This window comes from Vicia villosa, unplaced genomic scaffold, assembly GCF_029867415.1.
Source record: "Vicia villosa cultivar HV-30 ecotype Madison, WI unplaced genomic scaffold, Vvil1.0 ctg.001519F_1_1, whole genome shotgun sequence".
Classification (NCBI taxonomy): domain Eukaryota; kingdom Viridiplantae; phylum Streptophyta; class Magnoliopsida; order Fabales; family Fabaceae; genus Vicia; species Vicia villosa.
The window spans coordinates 254,510-278,469 of NW_026705649.1; the positions used below are offsets into that span (position 1 = coordinate 254,510).

At 32.5% G+C, this 23,960-nt stretch overlaps 1 pseudogene; it reads left to right on the plus strand.

Annotated features, from left to right (window-relative positions):
* Window positions 1-3,493: 3,493 nt before the first annotated feature.
* LOC131635628 (uncharacterized) lies at window positions 3,494-23,863 on the plus strand (annotated as a pseudogene).
* Window positions 23,864-23,960: the final 97 nt, after the last annotated feature.

Below are 23,960 nucleotides of genomic sequence, written 5' to 3' on the forward strand. Positions count from 1 at the left end.
CAAATGGGACACTGTGCTACATATTCTGCAATCTCCTTCTTCATACTTGGCCACCAAAAGTCCTTCTTCAAGTCTTGATACATTTTGGTCGATCCAGGATGAATATAAAATCTACTCTTGTGTGCTTCATCCAGAATCAAACGCTTCAACTCCGAATCATTCGGTACACACATCCGTTGTTGAAACAAGATTACCCCATCAGGTGCTCTCACAAAATCAGGCATACCTTCGCTTGCTTGCAATTGCTCATCATACCCTTGGGATATCCGAATTCTTTCTCGTAGCTCATTTTGGACGCTCAAATTACTGATCAACACACCATTGGGTGTCCATTCAAACTGAAGGTTAAGATTTCGAAACTTTTCCAATAAGTCATGCTCTAACATCATCAACTCAGCAACTCGAAATTCCTTCCTACTTAACGCATCTGCCACTTTGTTGGCCTTTCCTGGATGATACTTCAATTCAAAATCATAATCTTTAAGGTACTCCATCCATCTCCTTTGTCGCATATTCAACTCCTTCTGGTCAAAGAGATATCTCAAGCTCTTATGGTCACTAAACATCTCAAAGTGAACGCCATATAGGTAATGTCGCCACACCTTGAGTGCAAAAACTATTGCAGCAAGCTCAAGATCATGGGTCGGGTAATTCTCTTCATGAGATCTCAACTGCCGAGAGGCATAAGCTACCACCTGGCCATCCTGCATCAATACTCCGCCTAAACCTTTCTTAGAAGCGTCGCAGAACACCTCATAGGATCGGTTTGGATCCGGAATTACTAACACGGGTGCAGTAGTCAACTTCTTCTTAAGTTTTTGGAAACTCTGTTCACACTCGGAGTCCCATTCAAAAGCAACCTCCTTTCGCGTAAGCTTTGTCAATGGCAAGGCTAACTTAGCAAACCCCATGATAAATCTCCGGTAATAACCTGCCAAACCTAAGAAGCTTCTGACCTCAGCCACACTCCTTGGCCTCTCCCAATTCACCACCGCTTCTACTTTAGAAGGATCCACCGCCACGCCTCCTCCAGAGATGACGTGACCAAGAAAACTTACTTCGGATAGCCAAAATTCACACTTACTGAACTTGGCATACCATTGTTTCTATCGAAGAGTAGATAACACAATCCGCAAATGTTCTTCATGATCCTCAGGGGTACGAGAATACACAAGAATGTCATCAATAAAGATCACTACAAACTGGTCCAGGTATGGTTGAAAGATCCGATTCATGTAATCCATGAAAACTGCTGGAGCATTAGTCACACCAAAAGGCATAACTAAAAACTCGTAGTGACCATATCGGGTCCTGAATGCAGTCTTAGGTACATCTGAGCTCTTCACTCGGATTTGATGGTATCCTTACCTAAGATCAATCTTCGAGAACACACTGGCTCCTTTCAACTGATCTAGGAGGTCATCAATCCGTGGTAAAGGATATTTGTTCTTTATGGTGACTTTGTTCAGCTGACGATAATCGATGCACAAGCGCATACTTCCGTCTTTCTTCTTCACCAAAAGAACAGGAGCTCCCCATGGAGAAACACTGGGTTGGATAAAATGCTTAGCAAGAAGCTCTTCCAACTGACGCTTCAGTTCTCTGAGTTCAATAGGAGACATTCTATAAGGAGTGATGGAAACTGGGGCTGTCCCAGGAACAAGATCGATGGAGAATTCCGCTTCCCTTTTCGGAGGAAGAGAAGTGATATCCTCAGGAAATACATCAGAAAATTCGCACACCATCGGAATCTCCGACAATTCAACTCTCACAGAAGGCTCCTTGGAAAGAACTAAAAGAAAGGATCTTTCTTGAGAAAAGAGATAATTAACCGTGCTGATTGTACCTTCTATCAACTTGGTAATTGCATCATCGGAAGAAGTCTCTTCAGCAGGAATGAATATGGCCTTCTCCTTGCAACCAATGTACACCGAGTTAAGAGACAACTAATCCATCCCTAGAATAACATCTAGCTTCTTGAGGGGTAAGCAAATTAGATCAATCGGGAAGTCACGACCGTTAAAAGAGACTAAACAATCTTTACAAATTAGTCGAGCTTCCACGGTATCGTCCGTTGCCGAAGAAATAATCATAGGATTGGGTAATGGAGTAGCTCCCAACCCAAGTCGGTAAACACACTCGGTAGAGACAAAAGAATGAGTGGCTCCACAATCAACTAAAACACATAATGGTTGATTGTTAACATAACACGTACCCGCAATGAGATTGTTGTTTCCCTTGGCCTTCCTCGAATCCAAAGTGTAAACACGACCTGCAGTCTTCTCAGGAATCCTCCTTTGTGGACACTGTGGAGCTATATGGCCTTGCTCGCCACATCTATAACAAGTCACAGATACATACTTGCACTCCCCCGCATGCTTTCTTCCACACTTGCGACACTGTGGCGGTTGAGTCGACTGATCACCATAAACCTGCTTCTTCTTTGGTGGAGGATTACGGGGCCTCAAGTGTTGAGTAGACCTTCCTTGCTCTCTGAAATTAGCTCTGTTCTGGTTCCTCTCTTCCTGAACCCTCTTCAAACTGTTTTCAGCAACATAGCATTGTCTTAGACATTCAGCATAAGTGGTGAACTCTCTTTGGGAAACACTATGGGCAATGTCGGCCCTCAAACCCATCATAAACTGATCGATCTTCCATAGTTCATCTGGAGCATAAACAGCCTGTCTGGAGTAGTCTGCCAAGTCCTCGAACTTCTCTGCATATTCTGAAACAGACATGTCACCTTGCTTGAAGTTCTGGAATTCTCGCTCCTTCTGAGTTATCACACTATTAGGAAAATACTTCTCCAAGAATGCCACCTTGAAGTGTTGCCAATCCTTAGGAATCTCCTGTGTGGTGAAATAAGTCGATGCAGTGTTCCACCACCTAAGAGCTGGTCCCTTCATCTTCTGAGTAGCAAAAATCACCTTCTCTTCTTCAGTACACTGAATAGCTTGAAACACCCTCTCCATACCAGCTAACCAATCATGAGCCAAAAGTGAATCATGTCCGCCAACAAACTCTGGAGGATCCATCCTGAAGAAGGCACGAAAATCTGGTCCAGCTGCAGCTTGAGGAACGGGAGCTTGAGTAGGAGGTTGTTGTCCCTGCATGCCTTGCATCATTTGAGCCATCATCTGGTTCTGTTGCATCATCTGCTGCATCATCTGTTGCCAACGCACGCCTGCACCTCCGGCTTCTTGCTCGGGCTCCACATGCCTAGTTCTGGGCCTTCCGGGACCTCTGCGTTGCTCAGCCATCTCCCTGTCTGTCCTACGCATGGAATCAAGTTGATCAGGCTCAATACCATAAATAAGACATAAGGAATCATACTGATTATACACATATGAGGCAGAATTGTACTGCATTATGATGTGTCTAAGCAAAGTCGAGGATCGACCTGCTCTGATACCAACTGTAACACCCCACACATATTTGTCTAGAATAATATGCATAAAGTATTAAATATGGTTCATGAGACAACAGTTACATAATGTTTGCAGCGGAAAATAGAAGTACACGAATACAAAAGCCGAATGTATCATGGCCAAAATACAGGTACATCACAACGGTACATATCCAAAATACATAAACTAGAAAGCACGATAAGAGCTAAAAGAAATATCCAAGCATCGCCAAGAGATCTAATCCATCTTTCCCTTACCGCGATCTTTCCTCGAACCACCTGAAAAATAATAATTGGAATGGGATGAGATTACTAAATCTCAGTGAGTCCACCTATCCTATTAGTCCGCTCGGATCTAAAGGGAACATACAAAATAAGCGAATCCACCATGGATTCGGGGTTATTCTCGCTTCCGGTACAAATATGGAATAAACAAGGCGACTTATCCACCATTGGACTTGTCTCAAGCAAATGCACATTGTATAACAAACAAGTATGCAAACCCGCATCCACATACGGGGAATCCAGAAGTGTAAATAACCCCGGCTAGGATTATGGAATAAATGCATCCTCGATGAGTAACCTCCTGCCTATTTGTCAAGGGACTTGTACAAGCACACTGCAGGATGGTTAAACGAGTCCACACAAGCCTAAATGGCCGTGCGATGACCTGGCCTAATTGGCGTCATCATCCCGTTAACCTCCTTCACGCTAGTGAGTTACGCCGAGTACAAACCGCCACCTTGACGCCTGAGCCCATCGGGCGAAAGCCTAGTGTTAGTCTACGTGACTTCACTAGAGGTGAGTTATCACATTATGCATTAGCCTACATAGCCGCATAACCCCACCATACCGAGCACGCACGTGTGTTAATGCCAGGTGAGTAAAAACCCGTACGGAAACTCACGAGCACACTGCAACGGTAGCTCAGATGCACACCATATCGAACAATACACATGAACGGGTTATTCCATTGGACTACACGGTCCGGGAGGGCTCATAGACTACACGGTCAGAGCAACGTCCCAATCTAGCCTGCCGGCCACTTCGATTCAAGCATACAAAAATATGACATAAAGTCAAGGTCACAAACAAGACAAGCAATCCGATCGTTCAACCAAAACGACGGAGTTTTCATACTTCCAGCATAGCATACAATAATATAGCATAGTATTTGAAGAGAAAAAATTCATTATAACAGCATATTATCCAAATATTATTCATGTCGCTCTTTACTAAAGGTACGTCTGATATGCCGAAAAATAATATTCAAACACCGAGGCTAATTTTCCTAGATAGTATATTTAATTAGCTTTCCAACGGTATAAAGTTTGCGCGAAACGGACTTACGACGCAAAAGTTATGAATTTCCGAAGTTTTGGAAAATCTGCCCCAAACAGCAATGTAACGGGTTACATGAATCATGTAACCGGTTACATCACTGTGAAACTGCGTTTTTCACCCTTTTTCACACATGTAACCGGTTACGTCAACCATGTAACCGGTTACATGACTGACAGACCCAAAAATCTGCATTTTAAGAGTTCTAAACCAGTCCCAAATGTCCAACAATCAATCCCATGCATCTCCAACTCAGTTCTAACGAATTTGTGATATACAAGCACAATCAGAATCATCAGTAGGTAAGGATTATATCAGGACTAACATAATTAGCATTATTGATTCATACATTACTCACATTCCCAAATCCCCAATTGAAAACCCTCACATGCAAACCCCAAGTTCTCTAACTATGGACTCACCTCAGAGATGAAATCAGATGATAATGATGCTGATGGTGCTGAAGCAAGATGAAGATGATGGAAAGAGCAAGATTTGGGGAAGAATTGGTTGCATGCAAGGTTGAACAATGGGACCAAGTTTGAGACTTCCTCTTCTCTTCCTGTCTTCCCACGTTCTCCTCTCTTTCTCTCTTTCACAAAATTCTGGTTTTTTTTTTTGGAAAAGAAAAGAATGATCAACCAAACATGTCTCTATTCTACTTAAGGGTGAAAATACCATTACACTCTTCCTATTACCACCAATAGGTTTAGTTAACACTAAAGATCAATTAGTGAAATATACATCATATTTATCCATCTTACTTTATACTAATTACATTAGTAAGAAGGATGATCGAATAAATATAATACCGGGCATTACATTCTCCCCCCCTTAAATAGAATTCGTCCTCGAATTCAGAATCTTACCAAAATAAGTGAGGGTAGGATTCCCGCATCTCTGACTCAAGCTCCCACGTAGCTTCCTCAGGACGCGTCTCATCCCACATCACCTTCACGATAGGTATCTCCTTACTCCGTAGAGACTTGCTCGCACGCTCCAGGATACGGTAAGGTTGAGGATCATAGGAAAGATCTGGTTCTACCTCCACAGAATCCGGAAGGATAGGATGAAAGGTATCGGGTACGAACTTTCGGAGCTGAGATACGTGGAATACGTCATGCAGCCCGGATAGTGAAGGTGGTAATGCCAACTGATAAGCCACCTCACCTATCCGGCTCATAATCTGATATGGTCCCACATACCTCGGACTGAGTTTTCGCGTTTTGAACGGTCCTCCCAACCTCAATCTTGGAGTGACCTTCAAATACACATGATCACCAACTTCAAATTCTAAGGGTCTCCTTCGCTTGTCCGCATAGTTCTTTTGTCGGTCTTGGGCTTTCTTGAGATTATCTCGGATCATCTTAACTTTCTCGGTGGTTTCTTGTATAATCTCCGGTCCAAGAATACTCTTCTCCCCTACTTCGGCCCAACACAAAGGTGATCGACTATAAAGCTTTATTAAATTTGATCAAAGATATTTGATCAACTTCGAGTATTGGAGTGGAGCAAATTCTAGTGCTCCCATATTTGCCTACCTGGGTGCGGAAGATACAATAAATCGTAGTCCTCATGATGTATAATTTATGACGGACAACGCAGCTTCGTGTAAAGCTCTCCTAATATACATAAAGGTATTAAAGGTTTATTTTAGTATTGAGATATCTAATTCAACTATTATATTTATATTTAACATTTTTTAATAATTTCAACTAGCATAGATAATATGGGAAATCAATACTATTTGGATCGAAGGAAGAAGCATTCAAGAATGCAAGTACTCTGGGATATTTTGATTCGGCTCAAGCACTTGCAGATTGTTCAGAAGTGCTCATACACATTAATGAAACATTATAAGTCCAAAATTCTCCAGTAGTTGTGATTGGAGGATCATATGGTGGAAGTTAGATCTCAAAATATTTATCAAAATTTTAAATTTACCATTGTAGCAATGTCAAACACTTAATAATGTAAAGAAATACAATAGATGTAACCAATGCATATAACCTCAAACATGGTATGTATGATTGTGGTTGCATTATAGTCCTCCAAATATAAAATAAAAAATCATTTATTTCAGGATTAAAATTGTAAGTGTGGACATTTCTCTTAAAACTCTTTTAGTACTCCATTTTGTTCTCATATCTTTATATTGCACTCTTATTGAAATATCTTATACGCAGTGCTTGCTTCATGGTTTAGACTACTATATTCGCATTTGCTTATTGGTGTTTTGGCTTCATCAGCACCAATCCTCTTCATTGATGATATTATACAGCCAAAAGCTTATAAGGATGTTGTTTCAAGAGATTTCAAAGTAATTTACCAGTATTTATTTTTTATTTAAATAAGATTTTTTGGTCATGTGTTTTTTTTTAAAAAGAATAATTAGGATATTGCTTTATAAGTACCCATTTTGTTTTTTTCTTCAGGAAGCCAATGAATTTTGCTATGAAATAATACAAAAATTTTGATTTGAAATTGACAAAATAGCTTCCTTGCCCAACGGTCTTTTCACTCCTAGTGAAAAATTCAACACTCGCAGGTACAAAGATATTTTTTATGCCTAAATTTAGTTTAGCTTATAAAAATAAATGTATTGATGTTATTCTTTCTTGCAGCCCTTTGAGCAACTCTTCAGAGTTGTCAAGCTATCTGGAACACATGTATGCCGATGCAGCTGAATACAATCAGCCTCCTAACTATCTAGTTACAAGATATGTAATAGAATCAATGAAGCTTCTTTTGGAAATAATATTCTTGATAAGATATATACAGGCGTTGTGGCTTATCATGATGATGGAAAATGTCAAATTCACCGCTCTACACATATATCTGAGTCTATTGTAAGTTCGGAATGGCAGGTATATATAATCTCATTTTCATGTGTAATAAATATATTTTATTGAAGTAACCAAACTTAATTTAAATTATTTTTTTAAAATCATTAGTAATTTTAATTGTATATTATGTTTAAATATATTAATACTTTTCTCGCATATTTCTAATTGATATTATAACTAATACGATTTTTTTACAATTTAAACATACACTGAAATGGCGATGCCATACAAAAAGTATAAATTAAATCCCAAATTGTTTTAGTATATTTCAAAATGCTATAGGACATATCAGATAGTACTATGGTCGTTATCTTTACATCAATGGTATGTCTTTTTCTTTCCTTATGTTTATTTTCTCTTTTTATTATTGAACATTTTTGTTAACTTGGTAAAAGCACACCAAAAACAAATTTTATATTTACGCGCGCACGCACAATATATATATATATATATATATATATATATATATATATATATATATATATATATATATATATATATATATATATATAAACCAAGTCATGAATAATACATTGGTAACTTTTTATGTCCCTTAATAGTTATTTATGGTACCATCATTAATTGTTTCCTTTATTTGGAAAATAAGTAGGCTACACCATCTTTCGTCTTTGGTTTCAACCAATATAAAAGTTTTCAAACATTTTATTACATATAAACATTAGATAATTTCAATCATAGACTATAAAGCTTTATTAAATTTGATCAAAGATATTTGATCAACTTCGAGTATTGGAGTAGAGCAAATTCTAGTGCTCCCATATTTGCCTACCTGGGTGCGGAAGATGCAATAAATCGTAGTCCTCATGATGTATAATTTATGACGGACAACGCAGATTCGTGTAAAGCTCTCCTAATATACATAAAGGTATTAAAGGTTTATTTTAGTATTGAAATATCTAATTCAACTATTATATTTATATTTAACATTTTTTAATAATTTCAACTAGCATAGATAATATGGGAAATCAATACGATTTGGATCGAAGGAAGAAGCATTCAAGAATGCAAGTACTCTGAGATATTTTGATTCGGCTCATGCACTTGCAGATTGTTCAGAAGTGCTCATACACATTAATGAAACATTACAAGTCCAAAATTCTCCAGTAGTTGTGATTGGAGGATCATATGGTGGAAGTTAGATCCCAAAATATTTAGCAAAATTTTAAATTTACCATTGTAGCAATGTCAAACACTTAATAATAATGTAGAGAAATACAATAGATGTAACCAATACATATAACCTCAAACATGGTATGTATGATTGTGGTTGCATTATAGTCCTCCAAATATAAAATAAAAAAACATTTATTTCAGGATTAAAATTGTAAGTGTGGACATTTCTCTTAAAACTCTTTTAGTACTCCATTTTGTTCTCATATCTTTATATTGCACTCTTATTGAAATATCTTATACGTAGTGCTTGCTTCATGGTTTAGACTACTGTATTCGCATTTGCTTATTGGTGTTTTGGCTTCATCAGCACCAATCCTCTACATTGATGATATTATACAGCCAAAAGCTTATAAGGATGTTGTTTCAAGAGATTTCAAAGTAATTTACCAGTATTTATTTTTTATTTAAATAAGATTTTTTGGTCATGTGTTTTTTTTTTAAAAACAATAATTAGGATATTGCTTTATAAGTATCCATTTTGTTTTTTTCTTCAGGAAGCCAATGAATTTTGCTATGAAATAATACAAAAATTTTGATTTGAAATTGACAAAATAGCTTCCTTGCCCAACGGTCTTTTCACTCCTAGTGAAAAATTCAACACTCGCAGGTACAAAGATATTTTTTATGCCTAAATTTAGTTTAGCTTATAAAAATAAATGTATTGATGTTATTCTTTCTTGCAGCCCTTTGAGCAACTCTTCAGAGTTGTCAAGCTATCTGGAACACATGTATGCCGATGCAACTGAATACAATCAGCCTCCTAACTATCTAGTTACAAGATATGTAATAGAATCAATGAAGCTTCTTTTGGAAATAATATTCTTGATAAGATATATACAGGCGTTGTGGCTTATCATGATGATGGAAAATGTCAAATTCACCGCTCTACACATATATCTGAGTCTATTGTAAGTTCGGAATGGCAGGTATATATAGTCTCATTTTCATGTGTAATAAATATATTTTATTGAAGTAACCAAACTTAATTTAAATTATTTTTTTAAAATAATTAGTAATTTTAATTGTATATTATGTTTAAATATATTAATACTTTTCTCGCATATTTCTAATTGATATTATAACTAATACGATTTTTTTTTACAATTTAAACATACACTGAAATGGCGATGGCATACAAAAAGTATAAATTAAATCCCATATTGTTCTAGTATATTTCAAAATGCTATAGAACATATCAGATAGTACTATGGTCGTCATCTTTACATCAATGGTATGTCTTTTTCTTTCCTTATGTTTATTTTCTCTTTTTATTATTGAACATTTTTGTTAACTTGGTAAAAGCACACCAAAAACAAATTTTATATTTACGCGCGCACGCACAATATATATATATATATATATATATATATATATATATATATATATATATATATATATATATATATATATATATATATATATATATATATATATATATTTATATATAAACCAAGTCATGAATAATACATTGGTAACTTTTTATGTCCCTTAATAGTTATTTATGGTACCATCATTAATTGTTTCCTTTATTTGGTAAATAAGTAGGCTACACCATCTTTCGTCTTTGGTTTCAACCAATATAAAAGTTTTCAAACATTTTATTACATATAAACATTAGATAATTTCAATCATAGACTATAAAGCTTTATTAAATTTGATCAAAGATATTTGATCAACTTCGAGTATTGGAGTGGAGCAAATTCTAGTGCTCCCATATTTGCCTACCTGGGTGCGGAAGATGCAATAAATCGTAGTCCTCATGATGTATAATTTATGACGGACAACGCAGATTCGTGTAAAGCTCTCCTAATATACATAAAGGTATTAAAGGTTTATTTTAGTATTGAAATATCTAATTCAACTATTATATTTATATTTAACATTTTTTAATAATTTCAACTAGCATAGATAATATGGGAAATCAATACGATTTGGATCGAAGGAAGAAGCATTCAAGAATGCAAGTACTCTGAGATATTTTGATTCGGCTCATGCACTTGCAGATTGTTCAGAAGTGCTCATACACATTAATGAAACATTACAAGTCCAAAATTCTCCAGTAGTTGTGATTGGAGGATCATATGGTGGAAGTTAGATCTCAAAATATTTATCAAAATTTTAAATTTACCATTGTAGCAATGTCAAACACTTAATAATAATGTAGAGAAATACAATAGATGTAACCAATACATATAACCTCAAACATGGTATGTATGATTGTGGTTGCATTATAGTCCTCCAAATATAAAATAAAAAAACATTTATTTCAGGATTAAAATTGTAAGTGTGGACATTTCTCTTAAAACTCTTTTAGTACTCCATTTTGTTCTCATATCTTTATATTGCACTCTTATTGAAATATCTTATACGTAGTGCTTGCTTCATGGTTTAGACTACTGTATTCGCATTTGCTTATTGGTGTTTTGGCTTCATCAGCACCAATCCTCTACATTGATGATATTATACAGCCAAAAGCTTATAAGGATGTTGTTTCAAGAGATTTCAAAGTAATTTACCAGTATTTATTTTTTATTTAAATAAGATTTTTTGGTCATGTGTTTTTTTTTAAAAACAATAATTAGGATATTGCTTTATAAGTATCCATTTTGTTTTTTTCTTCAGGAAGCCAATGAATTTTGCTATGAAATAATACAAAAATTTTGATTTGAAATTGACAAAATAGCTTCCTTGCCCAACGGTCTTTTCACTCCTAGTGAAAAATTCAACACTCGCAGGTACAAAGATATTTTTTATGCCCAAATTTAGTTTAGCTTATAAAAATAAATGTATTGATGTTATTCTTTCTTGCAGCCCTTTGAGCAACTCTTCAGAGTTGTCAAGCTATCTGGAACACATGTATGCCGATGCAACTGAATACAATCAGCCTCCTAACTATCTAGTTACAAGATATGTAATAGAATCAATGAAGCTTCTTTTGGAAATAATATTCTTGATAAGATATATACAGGCGTTGTGGCTTATCATGATGATGGAAAATGTCAAATTCACCGCTCTACACATATATCTGAGTCTATTGTAAGTTCGGAATGGCAGGTATATATAGTCTCATTTTCATGTGTAATAAATATATTTTATTGAAGTAACCAAACTTAATTTAAATTATTTTTTTAAAATCATTAGTAATTTTAATTGTATATTATGTTTAAATATATTAATACTTTTCTCGCATATTTCTAATTGATATTATAACTAATACGATATTTTTTTACAATTTAAACATACACTGAAATGGCGATGCCATACAAAAAGTATAAATTAAATCCCATATTGTTTTAGTATATTTCAAAATGCTATAGGACATATCAGATAGTACTATGGTCGTCATCTTTACATCAATGGTATGTCTTTTTCTTTCCTTATGTTTATTTTCTCTTTTTATTATTGAACATTTTTGTTAACTTGGTAAAAACACACCAAAAACAAATTTTATATTTACGCGCGCACGCACAATATATATATATATATATATATATATATATATATATATATATATATATATATATATATATATATATATATATATATATATATTTATATATAAACCAAGTCATGAATAATACATTGGTAACTTTTTATGTCCCTTAATAGTTATTTATGGTACCATCATTAATTGTTTCCTTTATTTGGAAAATAAGTAGGCTACACCATCTTTCGTCTTTGGTTTCAACCAATATAAAAGTTTTCAAACATTTTATTACATATAAACATTAGATAATTTCAATCATAGACTATAAAGCTTTATTAAATTTGATCAAAGATATTTGATCAACTTCGAGTATTGGAGTGGAGCAAATTCTAGTGCTCCCATATTTGCCTACCTGGGTGCGGAAGATGCAATAAATCGTAGTCCTCATGATGTATAATTTATGACGAACAACGCAGATTCGTGTAAAGCTCTCCTAATATACATAAAGGTATTAAAGGTTTATTTTAGTATTGAAATATCTAATTCAACTATTATATTTATATTTAACATTTTTTAATAATTTCAACTAGCATAGATAATATGGGAAATCAATACGATTCGGATCGAAGGAAGAAGCATTCAAGAATGCAAGTACTCTGAGATATTTTGATTCGGCTCATGCACTTGCAGATTGTTCAGAAGTGCTCATACACATTAATGAAACATTACAAGTCCAAAATTCTCCAGTAGTTGTGATTGGAGGATCATATGGTGGAAGTTAGATCTCAAAATATTTATCAAAATTTTAAATTTACCATTGTAGCAATGTCAAACACTTAATAATAATGTAGAGAAATACAATAGATGTAACCAATACATATAACCTCAAACATGGTATGTATGATTGTGGTTGCATTATAGTCCTCCAAATATAAAATAAAAAAAACATTTATTTCAGGATTAAAATTGTAAGTGTGGACATTTCTCTTAAAACTCTTTTAGTACTCCATTTTGTTCTCATATCTTTATATTGCACTCTTATTGAAATATCTTATACGTAGTGCTTGCTTCATGGTTTAGACTACTGTATTCGCATTTGCTTATTGGTGTTTTGGCTTCATCAGCACCAATCCTCTACATTGATGATATTATACAGCCAAAAGCTTATAAGGATGTTGTTTCAAGAGATTTCAAAGTAATTTACCAGTATTTATTTTTTATTTAAATAAGATTTTTTGGTCATGTGTTTTTTTTTTAAAACAATAATTAGGATATTGCTTTATAAGTATCCATTTTGTTTTGTTCTTCAGGAAGCCAATGAATTTTGCTATGAAATAATACAAAAATTTTGATTTGAAATTGACAAAATAGCTTCCTTGCCCAACGGTCTTTTCACTCCTAGTGAAAAATTCAACACTCGCAGGTAAAAAGATATTTTTTATGCCTAAATTTAGTTTAGCTTATAAAAATAAATGTATTGATGTTATTCTTTCTTGCAGCCCTTTGAGCAACTCTTCAGAGTTGTCAAGCTATCTGGAACACATGTATGCCGATGCAACTGAATACAATCAGCCTCCTAACTATCTAGTTACAAGATATGTAATAGAATCAATGAAGCTTCTTTTGGAAATAATATTCTTGATAAGATATATACAGGCGTTGTGGCTTATCATGATGATGGAAAATGTCAAATTCACCGCTCTACACATATATCTGAGTCTATTGTAAGTTCGGAATGGCAGGTATATATAGTCTCATTTTCATGTGTAATAAATATATTTTATTGAAGTAACCAAACTTAATTTAAATTATTTTTTTAAAATCATTAGTAATTTTAATTGTATATTATGTTTAAATATATTAATACTTTTCTCGCATATTTCTAATTGATATTATAACTAATACGATTTTTTTTTACAATTTAAACATACACTGAAATGGCGATGCCATACAAAAAGTATAAATTAAATCCCATATTGTTTTAGTATATTTCAAAATGCTATAGGACATATCAGATAGTACTATGGTCGTCATCTTTACATCAATGGTATGTCTTTTTCTTTCCTTATGTTTATTTTCTCTTTTTATTATTGAACATTTTTGTTAACTTGGTAAAAGCACACCAAAAACAAATTTTATATTTACGCGCGCACGCACAATATATATATATATATATATATATATATATATATATATATATATATATATATATATATATATATATATATATATATTTATATATAAACCAAGTCATGAATAATACATTGGTAACTTTTTATGTCCCTTAATAGTTATTTATGGTACCATCATTAATTGTTTCCTTTATTTGGAAAATAAGTAGGCTACACCATCTTTCGTCTTTGGTTTCAACCAATATAAAAGTTTTCAAACATTTTATTACATATAAACATTAGATAATTTCAATCATAGACTATAAAGCTTTATTAAATTTGATCAAAGATATTTGATCAACTTCGAGTATTGGAGTGGAGCAAATTCTAGTGCTCCCATATTTGCCTACCTGGGTGCGGAAGATGCAATAAATCGTAGTCCTCATGATGTATAATTTATGACGGACAACGCAGATTCGTGTAAAGCTCTCCTAATATACATAAAGGTATTAAAGGTTTATTTTAGTATTGAAATATCTAATTCAACTATTATATTTATATTTAACATTTTTTAATAATTTCAACTAGCATAGATAATATGGGAAATCAATACGATTTGGATCGAAGGAAGAAGCATTCAAGAATGCAAGTACTCTGAGATATTTTGATTCGGCTCATGCACTTGCAGATTGTTCAGAAGTGCTCATACACATTAATGAAACATTACAAGTCCAAAATTCTCCAGTAGTTGTGATTGGAGGATCATATGGTGGAAGTTAGATCTCAAAATATTTATCAAAATTTTAAATTTACCATTGTAGCAATGTCAAACACTTAATAATAATGTAGAGAAATACAATAGATGTAACCAATACATATAACCTCAAACATGGTATGTATGATTGTGGTTGCATTATAGTCCTCCAAATATAAAATAAAAAAACATTTATTTCAGGATTAAAATTGTAAGTGTGGACATTTCTCTTAAAACTCTTTTAGTACTCCATTTTGTTCTCATATCTTTATATTGCACTCTTATTGAAATATCTTATACGTAGTGCTTGCTTCATGGTTTAGACTACTGTATTCGCATTTGCTTATTGGTGTTTTGGCTTCATCAGCACCAATCCTCTACATTGATGATATTATACAGCCAAAAGCTTATAAGGATGTTGTTTCAAGAGATTTCAAAGTAATTTACCAGTATTTATTTTTTATTTAAATAAGATTTTTTGGTCATGTGTTTTTTTTTAAAAAACAATAATTAGGATATTGCTTTATAAGTATCATTTTGTTTTTTTCTTCAGGAAGCCAATGAATTTTGCTATGAAATAATACAAAAATTTTGATTTGAAATTGACAAAATAGCTTCCTTGCCCAACGGTCTTTTCACTCCTAGTGAAAAATTCAACACTCGCAGGTACAAAGATATTTTTTATGCCTAAATTTAGTTTAGCTTATAAAAATAAATGTATTGATGTTATTCTTTCTTGCAGCCCTTTGAGCAACTCTTCAGAGTTGTCAAGCTATCTGGAACACATGTATGCCGATGCAACTGAATACAATCAGCCTCCTAACTATCTAGTTACAAGATATGTAATAGAATCAATGAAGCTTCTTTTGGAAATAATATTCTTGATAAGATATATACAGGCGTTGTGGCTTATCATGATGATGGAAAATGTCAAATTCACCGCTCTACACATATATCTGAGTCTATTGTAAGTTCGGAATGGCAGGTATATATAGTCTCATTTTCATGTGTAATAAATATATTTTATTGAAGTAACCAAACTTAATTTAAATTATTTTTTTAAAATCATTAGTAATTTTAATTGTATATTATGTTTAAATATATTAATACTTTTCTCGCATATTTCTAATTGATATTATAACTAATACGATTTTTTTTTACAATTTAAACATACACTGAAATGGCGATGCCATACAAAAAGTATAAATTAAATCCCATATTGTTTTAGTATATTTCAAAATGCTATAGGACATATCAGATAGTACTATGGTCGTCATCTTTACATCAATGGTATGTCTTTTTCTTTCCTTATGTTTATTTTCTCTTTTTATTATTGAACATTTTTGTTAACTTGGTAAAAGCACACCAAAAACAAATTTTATATTTACGCGCGCACGCATAATATATATATATATATATATATATATATATATATATATATATATATATATATATATATATATATATATATATATATATATATATATATATATATATATATATATATATATATTTATATATAAACCAAGTCATGAATAATACATTGGTAACTTTTTATGTCCCTTAATAGTTATTTATGGTACCATCATTAATTGTTTCCTTTATTTGGAAAATAAGTAGGCTACACCATCTTTCGTCTTTGGTTTCAACCAATATAAAAGTTTTCAAACATTTTATTACATATAAACATTAGATAATTTCAATCATAGACTATAAAGCTTTATTAAATTTGATCAAAGATATTTGATCAACTTCGAGTATTGGAGTGGAGCAAATTCTAGTGCTCCCATATTTGCCTACCTGGGTGCGGAAGATGCAATAAATCGTAGTCCTCATGATGTATAATTTATGACGGACAACGCAGATTCGTGTAAAGCTCTCCTAATATACATAAAGGTATTAAAGGTTTATTTTAGTATTGAAATATCTAATTCAACTATTATATTTATATTTAACATTTTTTAATAATTTCAACTAGCATAGATAATATGGGAAATCAATACGATTTGGATCGAAGGAAGAAGCATTCAAGAATGCAAGTACTCTGAGATATTTTGATTCGGCTCATGCACTTGCAGATTGTTCAGAAGTGCTCATACACATTAATGAAACATTACAAGTCCAAAATTCTCCAGTAGTTGTGATTGGAGGATCATATGGTGGAAGTTAGATCTCAAAATATTTATCAAAATTTTAAATTTACCATTGTAGCAATGTCAAACACTTAATAATAATGTAGAGAAATACAATAGATGTAACCAATACATATAACCTCAAACATGGTATGTATGATTGTGGTTGCATTATAGTCCTCCAAATATAAAATAAAAAAACATTTATTTCAGGATTAAAATTGTAAGTGTGGACATTTCTCTTAAAACTCTTTTAGTACTCCATTTTGTTCTCATATCTTTATATTGCACTCTTATTGAAATATCTTATACGTAGTGCTTGCTTCATGGTTTAGACTACTGTATTCGCATTTGCTTATTGGTGTTTTGGCTTCATCAGCACCAATCCTCTACATTGATGATATTATACAGCCAAAAGCTTATAAGGATGTTGTTTCAAGAGATTTCAAAGTAATTTACCAGTATTTATTTTTTATTTAAATAAGATTTTTTGGTCATGTGTTTTTTTTTAAAAAAACAATAATTAGGATATTGCTTTATAAGTATCCATTTTGTTTTTTTCTTCAGGAAGCCAATGAATTTTGCTATGAAATAATACAAAAATTTTGATTTGAAATTGACAAAATAGCTTCCTTGCCCAACGGTCTTTTCACTCCTAGTGAAAAATTCAACACTCGCAGGTACAAAGATATTTTTTATGCCTAAATTTAGTTTAGCTTATAAAAATAAATGTATTGATGTTATTCTTTCTTGCAGCCCTTTGAGCAACTCTTCAGAGTTGTCAAGCTATCTGGAACACATGTATGCCGATGCAACTGAATACAATCAGCCTCCTAACTATCTAGTTACAAGATATGTAATAGAATCAATGAAGCTTCTTTTGGAAATAATATTCTTGATAAGATATATATAGGCGTTGTGGCTTATCATGATGATGGAAAATGTCAAATTCACCGCTCTACACATATATCTGAGTCTATTGTAAGTTCGGAATGGCAGGTATATATAGTCTCATTTTCATGTTTAATAAATATATTTTATTGAAGTAACCAAACTTAATTTAAATTATTTTTTTAAAATCATTAGTAATTTTAATTGTATATTATGTTTAAATATATTAATACTTTTCTCGCATATTTCTAATTGATATTATAACTAATACGATTTTTTTTTACAATTTAAACATACACTGAAATGGCGATGCCATACAAAAAGTATAAATTAAATCCCATATTGTTTTAGTATATTTCAAAATGCTATAGGACATATCAGATAGTACTATGGTCGTCATCTTTACATCAATGGTATGTTTTTTTATTTCCTTATGTTTATTTTCTCTTTTTATTATTGATCATTTTTGTTAAATTGATAAAAGCACATAAAAAACAAATTTTATATTTACGCGCGCACGTACAGTCTATATATATATATATATATATATATATATATATATATATATATATATATATATATATATATATATATATATATATATATATATATATATATATATATATATATAAACCAAGTCATGACTAATACAATGGTAACTTTTTGTCTCCCTTAATAGTTATTTATGGTACCATCCTTAGTTGTTTACTTTATTTGGAAAATAACTAGGCTACACCATCTTTCGTCTTAGGTTTCAACTAATATAAAAGGTGTTCAAACATTTTTTTACAAACAAACATTAGATAATTTCGATATTTCTTTATAAGTACCCATTTTGTTTTTTTCTTCAAGAAGCCAGTGAGACTTGCTATGAAACAATACAAAAATCCTGATATGAAATTGACAAAATAGCTTCTCTGCCCAACGGTCTTTTCACTCTTAGTGAAAAATTCATCACTCGCAGGTACAAAGATCTTTTTCTTTTTGCCTAAAATAAAATGTATTGATGTTATTCTTTCCTGCATCCGAGCAACTCTTCAAAGTTGTCAAGCTATCTAAAACACATGTATGCCGATGCAACTGAATACTATCAGCCTCCAAACTATTCGGTTACTAATGTTGAGATATTATTAAATTTGTTGAGATATTACTGGGATTGATATTATTAATATAATATCAAATATAATCTACCTCATCCTAACCAAAATATTCCATTTGACTACTTTACTTTCTCTCAATAGTGGGCAAAAGGGGTATGCATGGATCCTTAAGTGAGATGTGTCTCAAATCTCCCATCAACCTTTAGCATACATAGGCTCTGGCCCTCTAACTACACCAGTTATGGTCCAACAGACTGTAAAAATAACTTTGCTAGGAGAGATGTGAGTTAAAATATGTAATTATCCATTTTGATTTTTTGTTTTGTTCACCAATATGCATGTTTGTTTATGATATTACTTCACAGATTCAAAGCTTGGAAAACAGGTTGACCTCTTCCTGGCCTAATGTAGTGCTAGGAAACACTGAGTCTATTGTAAGTTGGGAATGACAAGTATATATAATCTTATATTCATGTGTAATAAATATATTTTATCGAAGTAACCAAACTTAATTTAATTTTTTTTAACTCATTAGTTATTTTTATTGTATATGATGTTTAAATATATTAATACTTTTAATATTCTCTTGCATATTTCTATTTGAAATTATAACTAATATGATTTTTTTTACAATTTAAACATACACTGAAATGGTGATGCCATACAAAAAGTAAAAAACTAAATCCCATATTGTTTTAGTATATTTCAAAATTCTAAAGGACATATCAGATAGTACAATGGTCGTCATCTTTACATCAATGGTATGTCTTTTTCTTTCCTTATGTTTATTTTCTCTTTTTATTATTGAACATTTTTGTTAACTTGGTAAAAACACACCAAAAACAAATTTTATATTTACGCGCGCACGCACAAGTTATATATATATATATATATATATATATATATATATATATATATATATATATATATATATATATATATATATATATATATATATATATATATATGTCATACCCCAAAATTTGCCCGTCTTATTTCATCTTCAAGGGTTCAAGGCTCAACGGTTAAAATTCAAGAAACTCATAAAAAAAAAAACAAAGTGATGAATTTTAAGTTTGTGATTAAATGGGTCTAAGATATGGATTTCCAACTGGACTATGAGCCTTATAATGATTTTTTAAATGATTATTCTTATTTTTATAATATTTACTTTTATTTATTTGAATTTTAATTCAATTAAATATTAATAATTCACATAAAAATATGAGATAATTTGTTAAAAAAAAATCAAGGATTGATCTTCCAATTAATCAAATATGTCAAATATATGGTGCAAATTCATGGGCAAAGAGATTTGGAGAGAAATATGTAAATTGAGATAATTTTGGAAAGTTGTTATTCAAGAATCAATCAAACACTAATTTGACAAATTAACAAGATTCAGCCCAAGGATTGTGACCTAATTCAGTCCTATATAAACAGAACAATTGCAGATGCATAGGGGGGATTTTCGGGTGGAGCAGAAACTTGAGCCTATGCTTGAATTATGTCTAAGAAATACAAAATCGTTTTTACAATTGCAAGAGAATTAAAGGACTTTTGATCGTCAAAACAAAATCTTTGGGAAGTAGTGGAGCGATTCAGATCAGGTCCCAGGCTTAAAGCATCAAGAATACCCCACTGTTCATCACGGTTTGCTTTTATTTTTGTGATTATCGATTTTAAAGTTTTACTCGTCATAAGTGAAATTCGACTGCAAAATATTGTTTACCATGATGTTTGCAAGCTGTTGGTACCATTTAATTGAAGCTTAGCTGCGTGTATGATAGTACGCCATTGTTAGGTTTGGTGAACTACAAATTAGGGACACTGAGTTACGGTTGAAATTAGCCTAAAATAGTGCCACGATGGTGTTCAGAGGGGTGGACCCAATCGATCCATGGTCTTGCAATGTGATTTCCTTGTGTGTTGCATTACTTATAATCCGCAGGAGCTATGGCTACATAGGTAAAACTGTAGGCAAAAGTCTGTTTTTTCAGAAAAAAAACCCAAGGTTGAAGATGAAGAAACCTGGGCGCGTAACTTGTTTCCGTTTCAAATTTTGGGTGAATGATATTTGTATATTAATGTTTGCGTTGATATTATTATCAACAAATGAGAAGTGGCTTGGTGGAAAGGGGGTGCGTATTGAGACTCTCATGCACACAAACGCAGGTTCGATTCTGCCCCCAGACATTACTTGTATTTTTTCTTCTTTCTCCTTTCAACTGCAGATCCTAGGCACACCCCCTCCTGAAGACTACCATGCGCCTCCAATCATCAACCACTGGATCATCATGGAAGCAGATCCAACGCATCAGGTTTGAAGGAGTACCATGGGGCTCCAAGGATCACTCACATAGGATCTAAACCAGGTTTTATTTATTTACTTTATTATTTAGTTATTTAGATTAAATATTAAGTAATTATGATTAATTCAACTAATTTATTTTAATTAAGGTTAGAAATTAAATTAGGATTAGACTATGATTATGTAGAATTACATTCCCCGATTATTTCGATTTATTCGATTTAATTTATTTAATTAATTTTAATTGTTATATTAAATCACAAAAAACCTATAAAGGTGTTAGTAATAGGGTTTGCCCAATCCCATTGCCATTTGGCAGAACATTAACCCTTAATGAATTCTCTTCTCGACCCGACTAAATCTATTAGTCGCATTAGACAAGAGATAAAAATATAAAATTCATTCTCTCCTCGACCCGACTAAATCTATTAGTCGCATTAGACGAGAGATAAAAAATACATAAAATTCAAAACACATTTAATTTGCTGCCCGCGACGATCAATCTATCGATCTGAGTAACCAGCAATGCCTATTAATCTGTTAGCTATACTGATCAAATCTATTGATCACCGCATCTAACAGTGTCATATCAAATCAGGGTTGTACGCCCAAAAACTTAAAACACTAAACCACGATACCACGGATTTACATCCCTTCAAATACTGCGATGTTCACAACTACGACAAGGTAATTCAAAATACCTTCGAACTTCGTATTTCAACAACTGCGATAAGGCCACTCAGAAAGCCTTTGAAACAACTTCAAACACCTTCATAATCAGTTCTAAGGCGTACAATCATGTGCCCGAACTACGTTGACTCTGATCCTCCATAAGGAGGTACGTAGGCACTTGGTAACAAGGCGAGTCTCCCCCCTTAAAATTTCAATTCATTTTAAATCTTATTTTTTACCCTTTTCAATTCATTAGCTATAAACCTTATAATGCCATAAACCTTATCTTTACAATGTTAGCCTTTAGGAAAGGGTTGAGGGTGCCTAACACCTTCCCTCAACCTGATTATAATAACTTACCCTGAATCTCATATCTGCGTAGGGTTTTCTATTCGCCCTTCAGAATAGGTGGCGACTCTAAACCTTCAATTTTAAGGCAGGTTGCTACAATATATATATATATATATATATATATATATATATATATATATATATATATATATATAAACCAAGTCATGACTAATACATTGGTAACTTTTTGTGTCCCTTAATAGTTATTTTTGGTACCATCCTTAATTGTTTCCTTTATTTGGAAAATAACTAGGCTACACCATCTTTCGTCTTAGGTTTCAACCAATATAAAAGGTGTTTAAACATTTTATTACAAACAAACATTAGATAATTTCGATATTTCTTTATAAGTACCCATTTTGTTTTTTTCTTCAGGAAGCCAATGAGACTTGCTATGAAAAATTCATCACTCGCAGGTACAAAGATCTTTTTCTTTTTGCCTAATTTTAGTTTAGCTTATAAAAATAAAATATATTGATGTTATTATTTCCTGCAGCCCCTTGAGCAACTCTTAAGAGTTGTCAAGCTATCTAGAACACATGTATGCCGATGTAGTTGAATACTATCAGCCTCCAAACTACCCGGTTACTAATGTTGAGATATTATTAGATTTGTTGAGATATTAGTGGGATTGATATTATTAATATAATATCAAATATAATCTACCTCAGTCTAACCAAAATGTTCCATTTGACTACTTTACTTTTTCTAAACAGTGGACAAAACGGGTATGCATGGATCCTTAAGTGAGATGTGTCTCAAATCTCCCATCAACCTTTAACATACATGGGCTCTGGCCCTCTAACTACACCAGTTATGGTTCAACAGACTGTAACAATAACTTTGCTAGGAGAAATGTGAGTTAAAATATCTAATTATCCATTTTGATTTTTTGTTTTGTTCATTAATATTCATGTTTGTTGATGATATTACTTCACAGATTCAAAGCTTGGAAAACAGGTTGACCTCTGCCTGGCCTAATGTAGTGCTAGGAAACACTGACAGAGGCTTCTGGAGTGATCAATGGAATAGTCATGGCAGCTGCACCGCATTCACACAGTTCAACTACTTCTCTCGTGCCATGGATCTACCTTCCCAGTACGATATCAAGACGATTCTTGCTGCAGAAGGTATCCATGCAAAAGGAGTCCCTTATCATGTTAGTGTAATTATTGATGCTATCAGAACACATACTTCAGTGGAATCAAGACTAGTGTGTGTTTATGATGGTTATCAGGATACTCATGTATCGGAGATCCAACTTAGCTTTGAAGGTCCAACAACATCCACTCTTATCAGCTGCCCTTTGTTGAGATATTATTATTGATTTGTTGAGATATTAGTGGGATTGATATTATTAATATAATATCAAATATAATCTAATATAATAATATCAAATATAATCTAAGTTATATAAGTCCAAG